The sequence below is a fragment of the Caloenas nicobarica genome, chromosome 1 (genome assembly GCF_036013445.1).
Source record: "Caloenas nicobarica isolate bCalNic1 chromosome 1, bCalNic1.hap1, whole genome shotgun sequence".
In the NCBI taxonomy this organism is placed as follows: domain Eukaryota; kingdom Metazoa; phylum Chordata; class Aves; order Columbiformes; family Columbidae; genus Caloenas; species Caloenas nicobarica.
Genome location: NC_088245.1, coordinates 149,752,152 through 149,772,295, shown reverse-complemented (window position 1 = coordinate 149,772,295; position 20,144 = coordinate 149,752,152). Strand labels below are relative to the sequence as shown.

General features: G+C 38.9%; 1 protein-coding gene across 2 annotated transcripts in view; it reads right to left on the bottom strand.

Annotated features, from left to right (window-relative positions):
• NCK2 (NCK adaptor protein 2) overlaps positions 1 to 20,144 on the bottom strand; it is an 88,345-nt gene that overhangs the window by 45,848 nt on the left and 22,353 nt on the right. The window contains exon 2 of one of the 2 annotated variants that reach the window (XM_065646568.1): positions 9,876 to 9,947. The exons of the other annotated variant lie outside the window; for it this stretch is intronic. The gene's annotated coding sequence lies outside the window, so the exon portion shown is untranslated. The remainder of the gene's footprint in view (positions 1 to 9,875; positions 9,948 to 20,144) is intronic. 2 annotated transcript variants of the gene reach the window in all.

Sequence of the window (20,144 nt, the reverse complement as noted above, 5' to 3'; positions counted from 1 at the left end):
CTGTCGTTTCAAATACTGAATAAATTCTTAGACTTCTGGGGTTTTTTTATCAGGTCATCTGGACCAGAATTTTTAGCCAATTAAAAAGTGTGCATGTGGCAGGAAAAACAAACAAATAAACAAACAAAAACCCCAAAAAACTTCTCAATATAACTCTCAAGACAAAGTTCTACAGATTATTACCTGAATCCAGGGTTACTGAACACCTATTTCTCATATTTAGGAGAATTTCTCAAGTAAAAAGTTACTTCCTAGAAGCAGGGTCTTTGAATAGTACAGGTAAAAATAATCACAGGATGCAAGATACCATCTGCAATTCTGTGCTTATGTATGCAACCAAAGACATGGCTTGAAAGATACAATGTTCAATTTCATTACGAAACCGCTAATACCATTCAATTTATTCCTACATAAATCTGCACATCTTCCTGAAGAAGACTGGACCACAAGACAGTTACTCGGAAAGCTATCCTTTTAATTTCCTGGTACGACGCGTACCAAGAGAAAGTACAATTTAAATGACGAGACGCTCTTGGATCTCGTACGAGATCCAAGTGAATGCTGCAGCTTCACAAGGCGCTTGTTGGTCAGACTGGCTGCTGTGCTGATACTACACGACCAGCAAAGTATCAGCCCAGGCAAGAAGAGGCCAGCCCAGTCTCCCCCCAAAATTATCTGTTCTCCTTCCATCTAAGAGCAATTCAGAGTCAAGACAGGAATCTCCTCTTACTGTCCCCAAAGCATAAATGCAGTGGAAACTCTACCTCTCACACTTTTCCAAATAAAACAGGTTTCAAAACGACTTGTCCTATAGCTCTTAATCTTTTAAAGTCAAGACTGCATGGTCTTGAATGTTGGCAGTATTAATTCATTTCAAACAAATTATTTCTCATGTATCAGTTCAAATGAAGTCCTCCTCCAAACACAGTACTTGTGAGTGCTCTGCCACATGATTACAGCAGCAACCCAGTGTTAATTCCTCAGTCAACTGTGAGGGACACAAAACAGAGAAAAACCCCATTCACCAAGGGTGGCAAAGGATGAAAGGGGATTTACCGAAACCCTTCTGTGCCAGGCATGCTCCAGAGAATGCAGGCTGCTGTAAGCATGTTAGGAAAGTGTTCCTTAATTCTGAACTCTTACCTTGAAGTTCAGGTGTCAGCAGCACTGAGTCAGTTCACGCAGACAACCTAAAAGTTGTTTCGCTACTATTACCCCAACATGATTTTCCACCAGAACTGCTGCTCAAAAAGATAAACTGCTGAAAGTAAACTTTTACTGGATGAAGACTAGGAATATCTGACTTCTTGCACAGAAACAGTTACCCAGACCCACAAATAAGCAATGAAAAGACTCTGCATTTCTATGAGAAAAATATACATTCCATAGAGACCAGCACTGCCTGGCAATGCTGGACTCTTTCCTCCTTTATTCTCACTCTCAGCTCCAGTGCTTGGACAGAATTGAACCGTTCCAGACTCCTCTAGATCTCCTACTGTTTTATCTTCTACCAGAAATTTATCCACAGTTCACTTTTCTGAAGATGATCTTCCTGCAATAAGCAAATCGGTTCAGAATTAAACATTTGGCTTTGGCTGCTACAACACATTCCCTTTCATCCAGAAATGTTATGTACTTTTACACTGATGAGATGTCCTATCCTCACACGCTCACACACTTTGTTCTTTACTCCCACCAGATAATAAAATGCATCAACAAATGTGAAAGGGAAATTATAGTAGACAAATAATTTCCAAACATGGAGAGAGACGATGGGGATTAATATCTGTACTAGAAACTAGGTTAAATAAAGGAAAAGCAGGTTCAGAAACACAGGTCTGAAATTTGGAAGTTTAGCCACGGAGTTCTTGTTCCTTCTAGATTAATACAAATTTTTTAAAAAAATATATTGCTACTGAGTTTCAATAAAAGTAACTATGTCATCATTGTTTCATATACAATTTTAGTTGAGAGCCACACAAAATACGTAGTACTTGACAGCTTCTTGTAGTACCTTAGTATTACTTGTAGTCAAAATTCAAGAGCGACATGCCACAACCCCGCTACAAGTAATTTTACAACAGAAGTAGATGATTTCAGACCTTACTAAGAGAAGCCCATAGCATTAACCAAATCTGCATCAGGCCTCAATAAAAAAGACTTTTTAAAGAAAAGTCATAGCCAAATATCAAGAGCTGTGGAGCAGTGTATGAAAGGAGTCACAAGTTACAATCCCTTGGTTCATCAAAAGTAGGAGCAAGTATATAAAAATTCAAATTACCTCAAGGTGAGGAAAAGAATAGGGAGGAAGGGGGCAGACACATGCATCCCTTCTTCATCTGGACCTGTGGGAGAACTTGCAGACAAGAGATCCCTTTTCCTTTCCTGCATCGCAGAACCTCTGAATGCTTCAAGTGACTAATACCAAGCATTTTTATTTTATTTGTTCTTGTTCTTAAGCTCCTTGTTGAAATTAAGCTCTGAGGAACAGGTCTCAGACTGAAGTGTTATTTGACGCCTACTCCTCTAGTATGTAGTACATTTAGGTTCAAAAACTCAAGCCTGAAACCAAGCTTTATTTCCCAAAAGGTAAGTAGTACTGTGTCATTGCATCAAATACTGCCTTCAGTTTTTGTTACTCTTATTTTTAAGGATTCCACAGAATTAGTGGGGGTACTGACTCAGGATGCAGATATGCCCAGCCACCACTTACAGGCCAGAATCCTTAAGCCTGACAAGCAGCTTGCTTTGTGCCATCGTTTTCCTCTGCTTTTCCTGAACCGCAGCCAGGGAGCAGGTCCCAACAACCTCCTGATCTCTCTGCCGACACCTTTTTTCCCCCAAAGAATGCAGAGCAGCAGCTGCTCCTCACACAGCTGGACAAAAGCCCAGAACACACATGGGATAACTCCATTTTGGCCACATGGTGACGTGTTACCAGTTACACGCTCACAGCTCAAGCCTTCCTGAGGTCTCAGTAACTTACTGCAGTCAGAATGTATGTTATAGCAGCCATGCATCCAAAGAGTGCCTGAAGCACAAGCCAACATTTGGGAATACAAGATTCTATTATCACTCTGACAGTAAATACAATTCCTAAAGAGCACAACTGTCAAAATCTTGCTTACAAGCTAGTTTCAAACCCAGTTTTATAAACATACACATACACACCCCCTCCCCAAGTTTGTAATTCTACTCAAAACATTTTAGTAAACTCAAAGGCATCACATCCTTTTCTTTTGAGATAAATGCTTTAGCTTACCAAACACCCTGATCTTCCTCATTATAAACCAGCACTCTCTCTAGCAATAATGGAACAAACCTTTCCAGATCCTGTACAAATTCAGAGCTGGTAAAAAATGCCATTCAGATATCTTGTGGGAAAACTAAGAAAGGAAGAGTAATATTCTGACTGTTTAGTCTTGAAAGACAAATTCAGAGATCAAATATAAAGAGAGGTCTAACCCCCACTCAACAGCATTTTTTGGGCTGGTATGTGATAACTTGAGAACTAATGGTATGAGACAACCCATCTTATCATGGAATGTGCTAAGCGCCAAAGGACAAAAAACTACTGATTTTTGTGCAAGATGGAGTTTCAAAAATCAGCCTCTTGGGAAAATACAGATCCCCCAAGCTACCTGCTGCTTGGATCTCGCCAACATCACCTGAGACAGCTTGCTTGCATCAGAGGCAGATATGCAACTTGCATACAGGAACAGGTCTGTTAAGATGTCAGTATTTCATACAAAAAAAAAAAAAAAAAAATCAGGCTATAGGTAAATTTCATGGGATAGTGGGAAGAGGTGGAATAAGTGGTCGAAGGGAAAAAAAGTGCTAAAAAGAAATGCAAGGGCTCAAACTAGCAAGGGAAAAAACAGCGTGAGTAGCAATGATAGTAGCAGGGGATTTGCTGGAAGGATTGCACATACAGCTGCTCAATCAAAAAGCAGGAGTACGCTCATTTTAAAAAAAGGAGGGGAAAAAAAAAAAAGAGGGTGACAGAGGGGGTAGAAAATAAGCTGCACAGAAGTTCTATTATGGGAAGCAACTAAGAGCAGCTGACACAGACAACAGCCTCCAGAATAAGGAGGAATGAGAGCTGCAGGGGATCCCTGAAAAAAAAAAAAAAAAAAAGGGTGTGAAGTGAGAGCACAAAGGAAAACAGCGGTTAAACCCAGGAGACTGCAAGAAGCCTGTGATGTCTTAAAATGAGACTCTCAAACTTAAGTAGGGGAAAGAAAAATAGACCATAAAAGGTTTGTAGCTGTATGCATGGTATTCTATGCTTCATGTTACTACTGGCTTAAAAAAATTAACAGGACAAGCTCATTTTCTCAGTCTTCTCTGCTTAGTACAAGTTAGACTTTGTTACTACAGTGCAAACACTAATTGTAATCCAAGATTAATTAACCGAGTTATTAGCAACAGAATTCCACAGCAAATATACTACACTAACTTTTAAATATTTTCTGTTCTGTGAAATCCATCAATTTCAGCAGTTACCCAGAGCACCTCTGGGTAACACACCATTTCCCAGACATGAAACGAGATGAACTGCATGTAGCATCTCTTCCCATTCATTAAAGGGCAGTATTTCAGCAAGCCAAACTGGTTTTTTTAATATCATAATGCATTTGATGTAATATATACTATTTCAATATGTTATATGGAACAAGTTAAGAGCACTACTGAAAATACACACATTTACAGTTTTAGCTGGTTTTTTAGCACACAGCAATTCTAACACAAATGACAAACAATTTAAAGTTTCCTCAAAGCCTCCACACCAGAAGAACTGCCTTCCAGCCATTATCAAATGGAGGAACAAGCCTTCAACTGATTTTACAAGTGACCCACACCAACGCTGGCTGTGTACCTGCTCCTGCAAACCACCAGCTCAAGCAGTCAGCCCTAAAGAGCTACGAAACAGGCACAGCATCCCTTAGAAACCTGAGGGGAAGGGATCTCCAAGAGGCGTTCACAAGCAGGAGATGACAACAGCTCTTTTATGGGGCCGTTAGACCTTGAAGTAATTCAGTGACATCAGCCTCAGCTGCTTGCTTCCTCCTTCAGGAGGGTTTCATAGAATCATTGAATAATTTGGGTTGGAGGTGACCTTCCAAGGTCATCTAGTCCAACCCCACCTGCAATGAGCAGGGACATCTGCAACTAGATGGTGTCGCTGGCCCGTCCCTGAGCCGATACAGCCCCATCCCACCACACAGAGCCGGCACAAGGACTGCGCCCAGTCCCCACATCGCGAAAGCCTCAAGCTGAGCTCTCCCCAACCTACGCCTCCATGTACAACGCTCACCTAAGTCATGAACACCTTCAGCATCTCAGGATGCCCTCCCTGTGATGTAGCCTAACTGCTATCTTGAAGAGTTTCTCAAGATAATATTCGAAGCCACATAAAAGTGCAGTGCACATTCAAATCTTCTAACCGAAATGGGTGTAACGCAGTGATGTGTTTAGTTAGAAACCACAGAAATAGGGGCTCAGTAATCCATTCTGCCAGCGGCACTCCTCTGAACACTGGTCAAGACACTAAAGTTGGTCACTGTTATGTTTCGTGCTCAGTTCACGAATACACTCAGGCACGCACTTAACCTTATCTTACTCGTATATATCTGTTTTTTATATATAGCATAACTCTCAGTCATATTCACAAGCAACATGCTAGATTCTTTTCAGCAGGCAAAGCTTTTTTTGGCTCTGAAAAACTGACATGCTGGATAAGAAGACAGCCAAAGTCCATACGGGCTATCTAACCACAAAACTACTTCCACCAGGAAAAACATAGTCATAGTTTTATTTTTACTGAACTAAATTTTCATGTATTGATGAAAGCTTAACAGTGTTCTCTGATGAGGAATCCACATGGATTACAGTTAAAGTATACTGCAAAGGCCAGTTGTGGGCTGTAACAAGCACCGTTGCTATCTACAAACCTGAGTTACACCTGAAGCTATCAAAGCCGAAAAAATAACATACACAAGTGATTCTTGATAATCTATTTTGATATTATTAGTAAATAAAAGCATCCCTGTATTTTCATGCAAAGAACTACAACTAGGAGAAAAAGAAATAGAAAAATTGTAGTGAAAAAAAAATCTAAAAAAGAAAGTACTAAAATTACATAATTCAGGGAAGATCAATTTAATTGGGGAGGTATACATGTGGTTATGGGCACATAGGAGTAGAATCAAAGTTTTCTTACCTTCTGTCCTCAATTATAGGTTATAAAGTATTATGCCACTACCATAACAGGCAGTATTCTATAAATTCATTATACCCAATGTCTGTAAATGTTTAAGTAATGCCAAAGTTGCATTCAAAGGTTTAAAATGAACACTTTAGGCACCCAGGATAATTCATGTAATTACAGGAAACTTTTTTTTTTAAGGGAAAGGAATCCGGATACCCACTCAGTACATACCTTTCATTCTCTTAGTTACTGTCAGATTAAAAACTTCCCACAACTAACTCATACAAAACACTAAGAATAGGCATTGTTTTCCTTGGCTTTAAACAACTGAAAAAAAAAAAAAAAAATCAACAACTACAAACATGCTGATCCACAGAAAAATACCAAGAAATATTTTGATACAGCATCTCAGACGGTGCCACCAAGCTGAAATGTCTGTGGTGCTTTTTCCTCTTTTAAAAAGGAGGACGAGAAGGATCAGCCTTCCAGAAGCTGTGAGCAGGTCTCCCTCTAGTCTCACAACGTGAGGAGCGCATTTGTGTTGCAGTTGTTCTGAGCACCTCTACAGACCCGGCTTTCCACCAAACACTGAGAACTTTGCTTGTACCTGTTTGCTTCTGATCTCACCAAAAGATCTCCTTCCTGTGTACAGAGGTGCCTCTGAAGAATTGAGCGGCACATTCCATAAAGGTGTATGAAGTCTCAAAAATTATACTGTTCAAGAACACTGCCCAGAAGATTTTCACAGAATCACAGAATGTTAGGGATTGGAAGGGACCTTGAAAGACCATCTAGTCCAATCCCCCTGCCGGAGCAGGAACACGTAGATGAGGCTACACAGGAATGTGTCCAGGTGGGTTTTCAGTGTCTCCAGAGAAGGAGACTCCACAACCTCCCTGGGCAGCCTGTTCCCGTGTTCAAATTTTATCTAAACATTAACACTAAAATACAAAAAAAGAACTGCTTAAGGCACATATTAATATTACAATCACTTTACAAAATATTGTATTGTGAAAATATAAGATGCAATTTATTTTTTTTGATTCAAAGACTGTAAGTGAACGAGGAACAAGTTCAAAAGTACAGAACACCACCACATGCAATACGATGTTCCAAAATAGTTTAAATGCTTTTAGAACAGTTTCAAATTTGCAACAACTGAATGACTGCAATAAATTGTCAGAACATTAGATTTCATCTGTAACAAACTACTGAAAAAGCTAGCTTGCCCAGCTAGATTAAGGGACAAGCTGGCAGATCTTGACAACCACAGGCTAATTACACTGCACATCTAAGTCAAAAAAATCCTACAAGGACACATTATTTTCCGCAGTTTGGTGAAGTTTAAGAACATTTTGAGTGTCATTTGTGAACGTTTACTCTGTTGCCAACTACATTTCCTTTTTAAATGGCAAAAGGTTTCCCATGTTCTGGTTCAACTGAGCATTTCAAGTGTAGGCTTTACTGAGCCTGCACCTGTGCACTCGTTTCCCTTTGAGAAAAGCATCAGAATGCTCCATGTTTTGCAGAATCACATCTTTACCTAGTTGAATACAGTCCATCAGAAACATGTACAGAAAGGATGGAAAAGACAAAGTATTAATACAGAAGTTAGATTTAATTTTGTTAATGAAATTAAGTGTTGTCTAATTGCACACAGCAAGTATCCTGGGTACTCATACTTAAGAAAAAAGACATCTCTACACCCCCCACCACTGAAATGTCCAAATAGTTCTTCCTCTCCTCCGTTCAGTGAGCTATTATTTATTTATTGCCTTTTTGGGAACTATATAAAATCTTCACCTGCTGTAAACACCTTCAATTTTTGCGTGTTGTTCCCCTCCTCCCTTCTTGTTTTAAAGGGTAGAAGAAAAAATTACTCAATTAGCCAAACATTAGAGAAATAAGTTCAACAAATAAAGATGGCTCGAAATCCATAACCCAGATTCCAAACAACTATTTCCTTGAACAAAGTAGTGGATTTTTAAAAATTATTTTCACAGAACATTTAAATGAAAACTGTTACAAAACAGGACAAAAGGAGATTCCGAAGATAAAACTCTGAAGAGTTTTATATTACATATTTGACATAAATACAAAATTTGGGCCACAGTCAGTAAAATACAAGCTTAATTTTAACAGAAATTTTAGTAGAAAAGTTAGAATTATTTTACTGTCATTAAGTCTATAGTTTGATAAATCATTGGCTATAGGATTGTATGTTTGTTTTGTTTTTATATTAACAGCCACTGCAAGAACATTTTAATTTTGCTACCTACATGACACACAAAAATTATAAAGAAAACTTACTAGAGTCTCTACTCCAGAAAAATATTACGAAAGATTTCTCACTTTAAAAACAAATACAAAATGTTCAAGGCTATACTGTGATCTGTTGGAAAGGCCAGGGTTATAAATTTGTACATTACATTTAAAGACACATATCAGATAATCTGAAAAGGGAGTGCAAAAGCCAACTGTAGCAGCTCAGAGTTTCTATGCGAGCACTTCAAAATTTCCTTTTCAGTTTGAAGGAAACGGAATAATTTCCGAAGCATATGTAGATATTAAACTTAAGACAGGATTGCATTTTTAATTCTAACTGGTTCACCTGCACTCTATTAAACAAATTAAGTCTAATTTCAACACCTGATAACACTTTGTTGAACAAGCATTTAACAGAACTCACAGCAAAAATCAAGGCACATGAGGACTTCATACATTGCTTTCCATTTGAAGCCTTCAAAATGTCAATAATCAGCCTTCATAACTTCCTTCTGAAGAAGGTAATGTTATTTTTATTTTATAAATAGAGAATTTGAGTAAGAAATCATAAATCCACCTGGTAAAATAATGAATTAAACTAAGACTCCCAGTTTTCTGCTCCATGCTGCAGCCACTACAACACTGGAAGTTCATTCAGTGTTCTGCCTTTTTGCTTTCAATTTTGGTACAGTTGTAACGAGGTTTCATTTTATTAAAAACTTCTGCTACTAAATCTCTGCTAAGCAACAGTGATCAGCTACAGTTACTAGAAACAGACAAAAGGGTACATGAATTAACAGAAAGACGACAATCAGACTCTACCACAAAATGAATCTTACGGAAAATATCAGCTTCATTAGGGTACCTCAGGTCTTCTGAGCCTGCCCAGGAAGATACTCCGTATATACTGAATGCAATTCTGTTCTGCATTCACAGAAAACCCACAAACTTTCTTTCCTCTCAATACTTCATTAGCTATTACTTAGTTTTAAAAATTCAATCAAGGACAAATATTAAGCCTGCACCATTGCAGGCTGTAAACAGCTGCTACTCCTCCACACCTCCTACACCATCCTGCCTGCAGCACCTTCAGGGGAAAATATCCCCAGTCAAAGCAGTGGGTAACAGGAGGTGAGAGCCAAAAAACAGTGGTAGCAATACCTAATGCTTAATTAATAATCTGAGCTTATCCTTTTTTTCTTGTCTTTTTTTTTTGAAAGTAAGAGCTAAAACGGCTTTGTCTCATCACTGAAGGAAAAAGACTTGCTATTTAACCATTCATACAGCAGTTTAAAAAAAAATACAAGTACTACACTACATGAAAGCAAAACCAAGCAATACATCCAGTTCACTTGTTATCCTTAGTTACAAAAATAACCACCGAACTTGACTCACTCACCTTTGGCACACTGTTAAAAGGATCCAGGCAGTGAAAGGCAGGACTCTCCAACAAAGTTATGTAAACCACTATCTGAAACAACAAACACCACATATTTTAGTTTCAGCACTAAACACAGAAGAACTTTAGCTAGGTAATTTATTTTTCATTCTATGAAAATCTCCTAAGAGATGCTGAACATGAGGCAGAATGGCTCTAACTTGATTCACCTATTTAGCATAAATAGAATCCATCTTCATATTTCACTTTTCTTAATGAATACAAGTTCGATTTAACCACAGACAATCCAAACCATCAAGGAAAGAAAGCAACTACAAACCCAGCCATCACAATACAGAGGAAAAAAAACCCACAAAAATCAGTCAATAAACGGAATTAAAAGTTCAGCTCAGTTTTAGAAAGGTTACATTTGAAAAAACACCATTATTTACTGTTTCCTTCACTTCTACATTCTTTTAACTTGCCTATATTTCCTAAGAAAAGGGAAATGCTGTTACATGTGGAAAACTAAGGTAAACCAGCAAAAGCATAGCCAGCAGTTTCACAGGATGTGACTATTTCCACCTAGTAGGCACTGGCACACATCTGGATGTGTAACTCATCTGGATTTCTACCGCATGTGGTTTGGAGCCCGCTGGCACAAGAGCCACTGACCCGAAGAGAATGAGCTCTGACTGAGGCAGTGAAGCTGGTCGTAGGGCTGGAGAACTCCATTAATGAACATTCTGGCTGGATATAAAGAAGAAGGTATCACCATGAGGGTGGCTAACCATGGCCGCATGCCTCCTGAGAAGTGATGAACCTTCTCCCTGGGGAAGTCTCAGATTCTCCTGGAGACTTCAGAGCTGGATGGCACAGGCCTCCAGAGGTCTTTTGCAGCCTCCATCATTCTGTTATGTATTTCTAGCCACAACACAAACCTTTCAGAAGAGACTTCAAAATATTTAAACAACTGTTTCTGGTTTTTAATGATGCTTCCAACTCCACAGGATGTCTGACAAATTCAGGCAGTGTCAACCCATTAAGATTCAATTCAAAGAGAAGGAAAAAATTCGGAATGTCCTCCTGTGCTGCAGCCCCTGGCTCATAAGGACAACAGATTACAACTCAACCTACTCAACCTCAGGCCACTTGCACACAAGTGTTTCTGTTCAAAGTCTTCTCTGAACAGATCCCAATCAGTTGCCACTGTACAAAAGCATCCTACAGACAAATTATATTAAAAAAAGAACAATTAATCCAATGATCCCATACATCATAATGAAGGGGAAAAAGGTGTTGACAAATGTATTAAAAATACCTTACACAGATGTTTAAAAATTAGATTTGGACTTCTACCCATTAATAAGTGGAGTAACAGAACTACTAAAACCACGGTATGATAAACATTTAAGCATAAATGTATTGTTAGAGGATAAAGCAAGAAAGAGTCCCTGTCCCTCAGCTCCAAGGCAGCTACAAGGGGAGCCAGAGCACTGCTAGCCCTCCTAAAAACACAAAATAAAAACAAAACAAATGAACCAGAGGCAGGCAACTTGTAAAGAAGCATTATTCAAACAGAAGAGCTCCGGATCCAGTTCAGCACCTGAATGAAGATGCACATGTGACAGCAGAGAGCAGATGGGACTGGAGGGTGACATGTCCCCTTCTCCTGTGCCATGGCGCTGGCTGGAACGTCTGCGGCCCCACTGCCCAACCTGGGTTTTCAGCTTTCCACAGGCACAGACAGTGGGCAGCCACACTTTGCTGTATCAGTTTTCCTACACATTTACAGACCTTAACTGTGTTCTCACTGAAAACTGCTCTATATCTGAAATTACAAGACAGATCTCAAGTAAATGGGAAAGATACTTCAATAAATGAAGCAACACTAAAACCCTACCAGCTGAATGTTTTGTACTACATGTTTTTCTCCTGCCAATAATGCAAGAACGCTTTTAATATTAAGAGGGAAAAGTGAGAAAATAAAAGTCATTTTCTTTCTTATTACAAGATCTTCTGAAGAGTACTATCTTTCCTCTTCCTACCTCACGAATCATCTCCTGCCCATTACCATCCACCACTGAAGTACAGTACCAAGCTTCTGAATTCAGGTTGATTTTTTTTTTTGGTTTTGTTCCTTAAAGAAATACCCAACACCTCTCTCGGTTATTGCTCCTGCCTTCACAACTGCACATTTGTGTATAAAACTTGCATTCGAAAGTGAACTGAAAACCAGTACGGTTAATCACCAATACCTGAAAAACTAACCTTGTATTTATTAGTCAACTGGAGAAGAATTACAGTTGGGGAAAATAAGACTCAAAATTCCATCTAAACGCACAAGAAAAGAATGAGTCATGTGTTTATCTCAGTATAACAATGGTAACTTCCTTCAACTTCCTTCTGTACAGCAAGATTTTTTTTTTTCCATAGCTCAATTAACATACATTAAAAGTAGCTCAGAATGCTAATGGTGATAATGCAAAGAATGAAAGGAAGAAGATGCACAAGAAAACCTCATTCCTACCAACACTTTGACTGAAATAAAACTCTGTTAATCTAACAGACACATGAGAGTAAAACACAGACTGGTCTCTGTCCTCCCTGGGCTCAATTCCATTGCATTGTGACCTCTGTTTTTACTGTTCTCCTGCTAAATATCTTCACTCTGCTATGGAAGAGCCAGAGGAAGTTTTTTTTGCTACAAGTCACACTAAAAGTGACTTCCCCAGAAGAGCAACAAATTTCCATCCCACACCCCTGCAGCCCAAAGCTTCGCCTGCAATACTGTGACTTGCAGTGACTCAAAGTCAGGATGGAAACCTGGACCGCAAATAATTCGCTTATACTCTAAATATGCTCCTTGAAACAATCTTTCAGTCATAAAAGTTCAAGATCTTTCTTCTCAAAGACAGTAAATGGAAACAGTGGTTAGGGTTTGGGACCATCTGCCCCCAGGCAGAGGGTTTGCACCACACATGGGGATTTCTGGTTCTGCTGCTGAGTCCTACCAGCCAGGACTCCAGACAGGTGTGTTCCACAGCAAAGCCAGGACAGAGAACGAGCAGTTAAAATTTGAGAGTACAAAATAATCTCCATCGGCCTTCAAAAGCCTCGGAGCACACATGGCAAACTCTTATAATCCACTCACCAGAAAAATTGGTGCAACATGGGAAACGAAGTCAACGACTTTTTTGACAGACAGCAAAGCAACAAAGGCACAGAGCCGGGCAGCCATGTCCCATGGCACCACCAGTGCCCATCACTTCTGTACCATCTAGTGTGATGTCCATTTGTCATATCCCAATGCTAATACCGACACTACTGCAGCAACGTCAGCCCTGCTGCATGCAAGATGTCACAGTTCCTTACCAGTCCTGACTGCCTTCAGGTCCCGCGCTGACCACGAGGCCCGGAGCAGAGGAACAGCAGATGACAAAGAAATGTCAGAGTACAGGACTTGGATGAACACATGATTACAAATATGCAAGACAGAAAGACAAATTTGTCTGTATTTGAACGGCAACCTCAGTCACTCTCGTTTGTTTTTCAGACCAAGGTCTTCTGTACACAAGGATTATACAAGTCCCACAGTAAAAAGCACTTTTGAATAGTCAGAAATGAAAGTTTGAACTTGATGCTTTCAAACAGGCACCAGAAGATAAATATCAGTAACACCTAATAAAATAAGCATCTTATATTTAATTGTGTAATCTTTAAATATTACAACCTTAAGAATAAACTAGTGTTCTTGTAATGATTATATTACAAGTAACATCCAAAGTTATTAACCACTTTTCCTTTCACTAATACCTGTAATGTGCCCCATTTTCTTTATCCCCATGGCTAAAATCCAGATTCAGCCTTAGAATGACTATTTCAATGACAATTCTCTCAGGCTCTCTTCCCAATACGCAACCACCTCCTATTTAAATTCTGACAGGAAATAGCTAAAATAATCTCTTTGATACTTAATATGCTAATACACAAGAATGACCTGACCATAAACGTGAACTGCACAGACTGGGAATTTTAACTTCAACGGTAAGGCATTCAAGTGACTCTGATAACTATGATAAAATTCAACAATTGACGTATTACTAGTGACCTTCTGGAGAACAAATGAAAAGCATCGCATTAATACAAATTCTCCTGTGGAGAAGATCACGCTGGCAATCTGCCAGTTCATTACACCATCTAGCTCCACTCCAACATTAAATATTGCCTTCCTTTGTAATTGACTGAAATACACCGGAGCAATTGCAGGTAACCACTTTGGGCTATTAAAGTATTCCATTAAGACTTCTCCATTAGGCAGATATTTCAAATGAAATTATGTCAAAATAGGCTACGTTCAAAATATTTTAACTATGCAGACAGTTGGGAAGGCACAATCCGGTTCCATGGAGCAGCAGAAAGATCAACTTAGGCACTCAAAAGCTCAGTGCCTGAATTTGCTTAGAGGGAAAAGAAACCCACCGAGTTTATTCAAGACTGAATATTTTAACCTCCTAGTCACATATATCCTCATAAACCTCAGTTAATATTACCTTCTTCTAAAGCTAAGAAAATGGTAATGTTAAAATATGCAACTATTCTTTAACTCACATATGTCAAGGCATTTATTAAATGCCACATTTTAAAACTGAGTATGGAACACGGTGAAAAGAGAAAGCGAGACTACTGGATTCACATCATATTTGAGGTTTCAAAAAGGCAGTAAATTGCAACGTTGAATTACAATGTGTATAACATTCTGAAAACAAAAAAAAAGATTAAAATCCTTTCATGCTATATGCACAACACAACTAAGCTCTTTTTCCTTGAAAATTACGGTTGCTTAATGGCAAGAAAGCAAGTGAAACAGGCCGCAAGAACAGGTTCACTGCCTTGCACAGAGAAAAGACTGCCAGATACTTAAAACGCTGGAAAAGATGTAAGCCTGTATGCCAGCTCTGAAAATGGTACTAGTCCTTGAAGCAAAGACAATCTCTGTGTTAAAATGGGCTTTTTTAAGTGGTCTAGGTTTGGAGCCATCACCTGAGGCTGTAAATGGTTAGCCAAATAAATTTCAGTCTCTTCTGAACAGTGCATGGGCAGGAGGTTCCGTATCTTCTCTGTGCTGCTATCTGGCGTGCAAGGGCTGTCATACACCTCCCTGTGTCTGTATCAAAGAGGAAGTGATTAGACACATAGATACCAGAGGTCGCTCAAACTTCTTTTTTCTTTTCATTTTTAATTTAAATAAATATATACTTGGAGGGGAACAGGAACACAGCTAGAGAAAGAGTGCAACGGCTCACACTTGAACCACATGCAATCAAAGAGGTGATGCTGACCTATATTCTGATTTAACTCCTGCAGTCAAATGTGTATATGCCAGAATCTGCAGAGCATATATTATATGTTTTCAAAAAAAACAAAAACATTTTTTACATCTACTTGCACAACCAACTCCCAATCTACACATGAAGGACAAGCAGTTCATTTTCTAAATAATATCAACACTTAAAACAAATACTGTATTTCCAAAACCAACTTCCATTGCCAGCTTCTTCTGTAGTTGCAATTAAAATACATGCATAAACAGCATCTTTTTAAGTTGGAAAGAAATGAGGAGGGTTACATCTGTTAGTAACTGCATCCGTTAAAAATTCTACAATATTTATTGTACAGATTCACATCAGTTTATTAAGAGGAATCAAGCGCTTCTTATGTTCTTTCAGCTAGAAATTTTCCCCGAAAGTCTGAGCTATTAAAAAACCTAATACTGATACCAAATTACTATCTAAACTCACTGTAACACACAAATTTTTAAATTCCTGGCTTAAGAAGGATTTTCCCTCTTGATACTTACTGATACTGACCTAATTTAAATTTGATTATGCTGCGCTGCAACTTCCAGGGCAGTCCCTGCATGAGAAAAAGAAAAAACCCACAAAGCAGAGTGGAGAAATTGTCAATGGGAGGCCAAGAAGCCTCCCCTCAGCAAGGCTACAAACTCTTTGAGAAGCCATCTAATATTGCAGTCTCAGAAACAAACAAAAAACCCACAACCAACAAAACCCCACATACACCTGTCTTTCAGTCTGATAGTCAAGCATCAAAATAAATGCAAGCCGTGCCCAGTCACTTTCTGCAAGCTGAAGGAGGCTCACAACAAAGGTACCATGCCACTAAAATAGCTCCAGGTTTTTTAAGCATTCTTATCGAAGAGCCATCTGTGAAAGGCAAAGTATTCAAATTCCATTTTATCTCAATTCCCCTATTCTTTCTTTTCTATTTATAATAAGGAATAGGAACTCACAACCTTTCTAATTTTCCTTATTTAAGTGTTTACAAGCTGGCTATGTAAGCACTTGTACAAATAACCCTAAAGCCCACACCAGAGAAGCAACAAAGGTCTTGAGATTTATGCTTAGGACAGCTCTCAGCACCTCGGGAACCCCCACAAATGTATCCTGAAAGAACTGTATTACCAATTATAATTACAGATAAGTAGAAATGGAACTATACCTACCCAAGGCTGTTCTTAAGCTTTGTATCACAGTAACTTTAAGAAAACGATTAGACTTCAACCTCAGGTAGTGCCTAACTAAGCAAGCTTCTCAGGCCGTGGTTTAAACACGAAATAATTACTTTGGTTTCTTTAATAGGATACCTTATTATTCAAATTACAAATTTGAATTTTAGACACAACTTAGCATTCATAGTTAGACATCTTTCTTCAGCACTTTAGAAATTAGTATTTTGTACACATAGTTTAAGAATCCATTCCAGTGGAACCTGAGCTTTTTTTCTGATCGATACTTTAATTTTTTGTTTGTAAAAATGGCACAATAACAGTCTTTTCCATTAAGTAAAATCAGCTCAGAATCTTTGAGGACCTGAGTGGTTAACAACTCATTAGCCCAGGCAGCTGCTTCGCAAAGCTATTTTTCCTATTGCATCTTTGCCATTAAAGTGTTTTACATAAAGACATATACAACCCACAGAATCACACCAGTTCTTCCAAACCTCTCTAGTAGAGTCAGAGCTTTTAATTCAATACTTGTGAATTTCAGGGCTGTGAAAGATGACTACAAACAGCATATTAATATACTCTTTACCGTAATCTAGTAATCTGCGTACGTAAATTACTGAAAATGCACACCTCCACTGGAAAAAGGCATTCACAGATGCCTTTTGGAGAAGTGAAACACACAGATTCCGATGAATTAGCTACCACAGAAGGATGCAATGCTAACTCACTATCAGAGAAACACGAGGCAGAGACACCTGGCTACAACTCTTGGTTATGGAGACAAATGTATAAAACAAGCAAATAAATCTCTCATCTACACAGTTAGAGAAGATTTGCATTGGGGTAAGATGTAACAGAAAATGGACCGTAGCAGGGGCTACAGAGAGACTACAGATCACTAATATAGTAGAGTCAAGTAAGGCAGACATAGCCCACTGGCAATTCAAAGTTAAAGGCTGACTGCAACCCGTATTAGAGCTCCTGTTCTGATAAATTATTCATTCTTCCTTAGTCCAAGGAAAATCTTTCCTACGTGTACACTCAACGCAGCACCATCTGAATTTGAAATAATCATGCCACTACTGTCTTAGTGCTGAAATATATGGATAAGGTGATGTTAAGAGGGATAGGCCAAGGTCAGTGGTTGTCTTTGAAACCACCAGGCAGATACAAGGAGTTGGAGGAAAGGCAGGATGCAGATCCTGACTGATCAAGGAAAACACTGTCAGAAGCTTTTTCATAAGTCTCAAACTGCAAAGTGGCAACTCTATATGTTACGCTGATGGAAGAAGGCCTGGTCTGGGTCTTCCCCACCTGCTGTCACAGCAGCCACCACCAGCAGCAATCGCTCCCTGCGCCTCAGCCTGGTTGCTGAGGGCATTTGTGTTCCACCCTTCCCTCAGGCACACAGCCACCGGGTATATAAGAGTGCTGTGGGCATTACTGTCCAAGCAGAGTATCTTATTCTGAAGAGTATGCAAGCTCTGTCCTATTCTGTTCAGCCAAACCGTGTCTGAAGTACTGTCAGCACAAACGAGAGCCGTTTCACTTCGAAGGGATGGCAGGAAAGTCCAGGCACCTTGGCTCTCAGGTGAAGAAATCTATAATGACTTCAAGTGGAAGAAATCTCTCTCCACCACCACTAGCAGAAAGAGTAGAAAGATTTATCACTTACTCAACCTCAGTATTTCATCTACAATGCTGAAAAGCACAGGGCTGCAGAACTCACATAAACAGACATTAAACTGGAATCCACTAGTAAAACTGAGAGAGGGTAAAAAAAGAAAAGCCACAGCACAAAATCTCTTACTGAAACTAGAATATGCTCAAATAGTACCTGATGTTAGAGTTCAGTAATGCATTGATGAAAATGATCTTCATTGCGAGGAGCAAGACATTTTTGTCCCAATACATTCATATATCAAAGGCTGGGAAAAACTGACATTCTAGATTTAAAGTTTTTCCAAGTCTCCTCTGATGACTCAAGAAAAACAAACATCACATGGTTCAAGTACAAAACTACCATAACTAGGGGTTCACAACCAAGAGACAAAGGTAAGTGCAAGACAAACACTTGGAACTTACAAGTGGCTTTGGTTCCTGCATGACCTGGTAGGTGGGTACATGCTAGTCAGTGATGTGTCCCATCACTGTCCTCTTTGGACATGGCAGAATGGCAGTCCCCAAAGTCAGCACCTTCTATGTGCGGGTCTAAGCAAAACCTCTGGGTTCCTCAGATCCACCAAAAAGGAACAAACGCCAGAGTTGCTAGGATAGCTACTTCCCAAGAGCACAGAGTTGCCGAAAGCACCTGTTTTTTCTTCTAAGTTAATAATCAGAAATGGTTGAAGCAGTTTTGCCTGAACTGCCCCAGAAACTTTGCTTTAGGTTGACAAGAAGAGAAATGTTAACACAGCTTTGGTTCCACTGTGGCATACACCAGCCCTAGCCGCAGGCACTGCTATTACTGCTGTTTGAAAGATAACCAGATATTCCAAAATCTCATAATACCCAAATGAAATTTGGCAACAGCCTACCTTCTGAGGTTTTCAACACTGATTTTCTCCCTTTCATGTCTTGTACATATTTGATGGTGTCTTATTCTACTCATTTTAATCACGCCAATTCAGTGGCAGACTACAAATGAAAATGCAATAGAAACATTGCAGGTCCTGTAACAATAGTCAAAACAAAGATTTCCTATGGCAGCTGTCAAATTAATGACATCTCCAAAGCTATTTAAATACAGTATCTGGGCAGAAATCCAATTATGTCAATTCTGTCTGAATACCCCAAAAGAGAGTCCTACTGGGGTTAGAAGTGGAAATAATTTTAAGTGCAGATTAGCTACATAAGCAGCTCCACACTTGAAACCAGAACAAGGGAACAAAAACCTTAAGGCATGACATTTATCTGGACACAAGGGAGAAAGAAAAACGAACTGTTAGACATCTGGCAAAAGGTCAAAGCCAATTACCTTGTCCAAATTTGCCCCCCAAGATAATAGCTTCCAGGTTCTCTTCTTCGAAATAGAATGTATTGACTCCAGTAATTAAAAATATTTCCGCTTAGCTCTACATCCACCACTACTACTTTGGTTTTTCTAAAACTTCTTTTTCCCAACAAAATATTAAGAGCAGTAGTAGAACATGCCAACTTCCAAGAAACAAAAACTAAATGTATCTAAAACCTGCATAAAAGAAAACATTCGTCATCACTTAGATATTAGGCAGCAGCAACAAATGGTATTCAGGGCTTTTCATTCAAGAGTATGACGTCCTGCTGCTTTTGTTGCTTTCTTTAAACCATTGTAACCGCGGATTTCCCTTTTGCCTTGGAAATGTCTGTGTTACTGCTTAATTATGTGGCAATTTCAGTTTGCTGAACCTTGCCACAGGATTCTGTTCATTTGTGGGTTTAAAGCAGACAATGATCAAGGTGAGGAGAAAAATAGCCTCTTAATTCAACAAAGAAAAAAATACAAGGATATTTGTTTTCTTTCTTTGCAGGCATATAAAAATAGCTGCTTTTGAAACTACAGATGAACACAAGTTTCTATGTTTTTTAAATGAAACTATTATAAAAGACTGCTACTAAAGAAAAAACTGCACATGCCAAACAACTAAAGCAAAGTATATTGGTTAGTAACTACATGCTTACTAGAAACCTTTACCTCTATTATGAATCGATAAATAAATCCTTAAATAAAGTCAATGATGAAAAATAGCAGACCGATTTAGACAAAGTTTTTAACTCTGATCTGT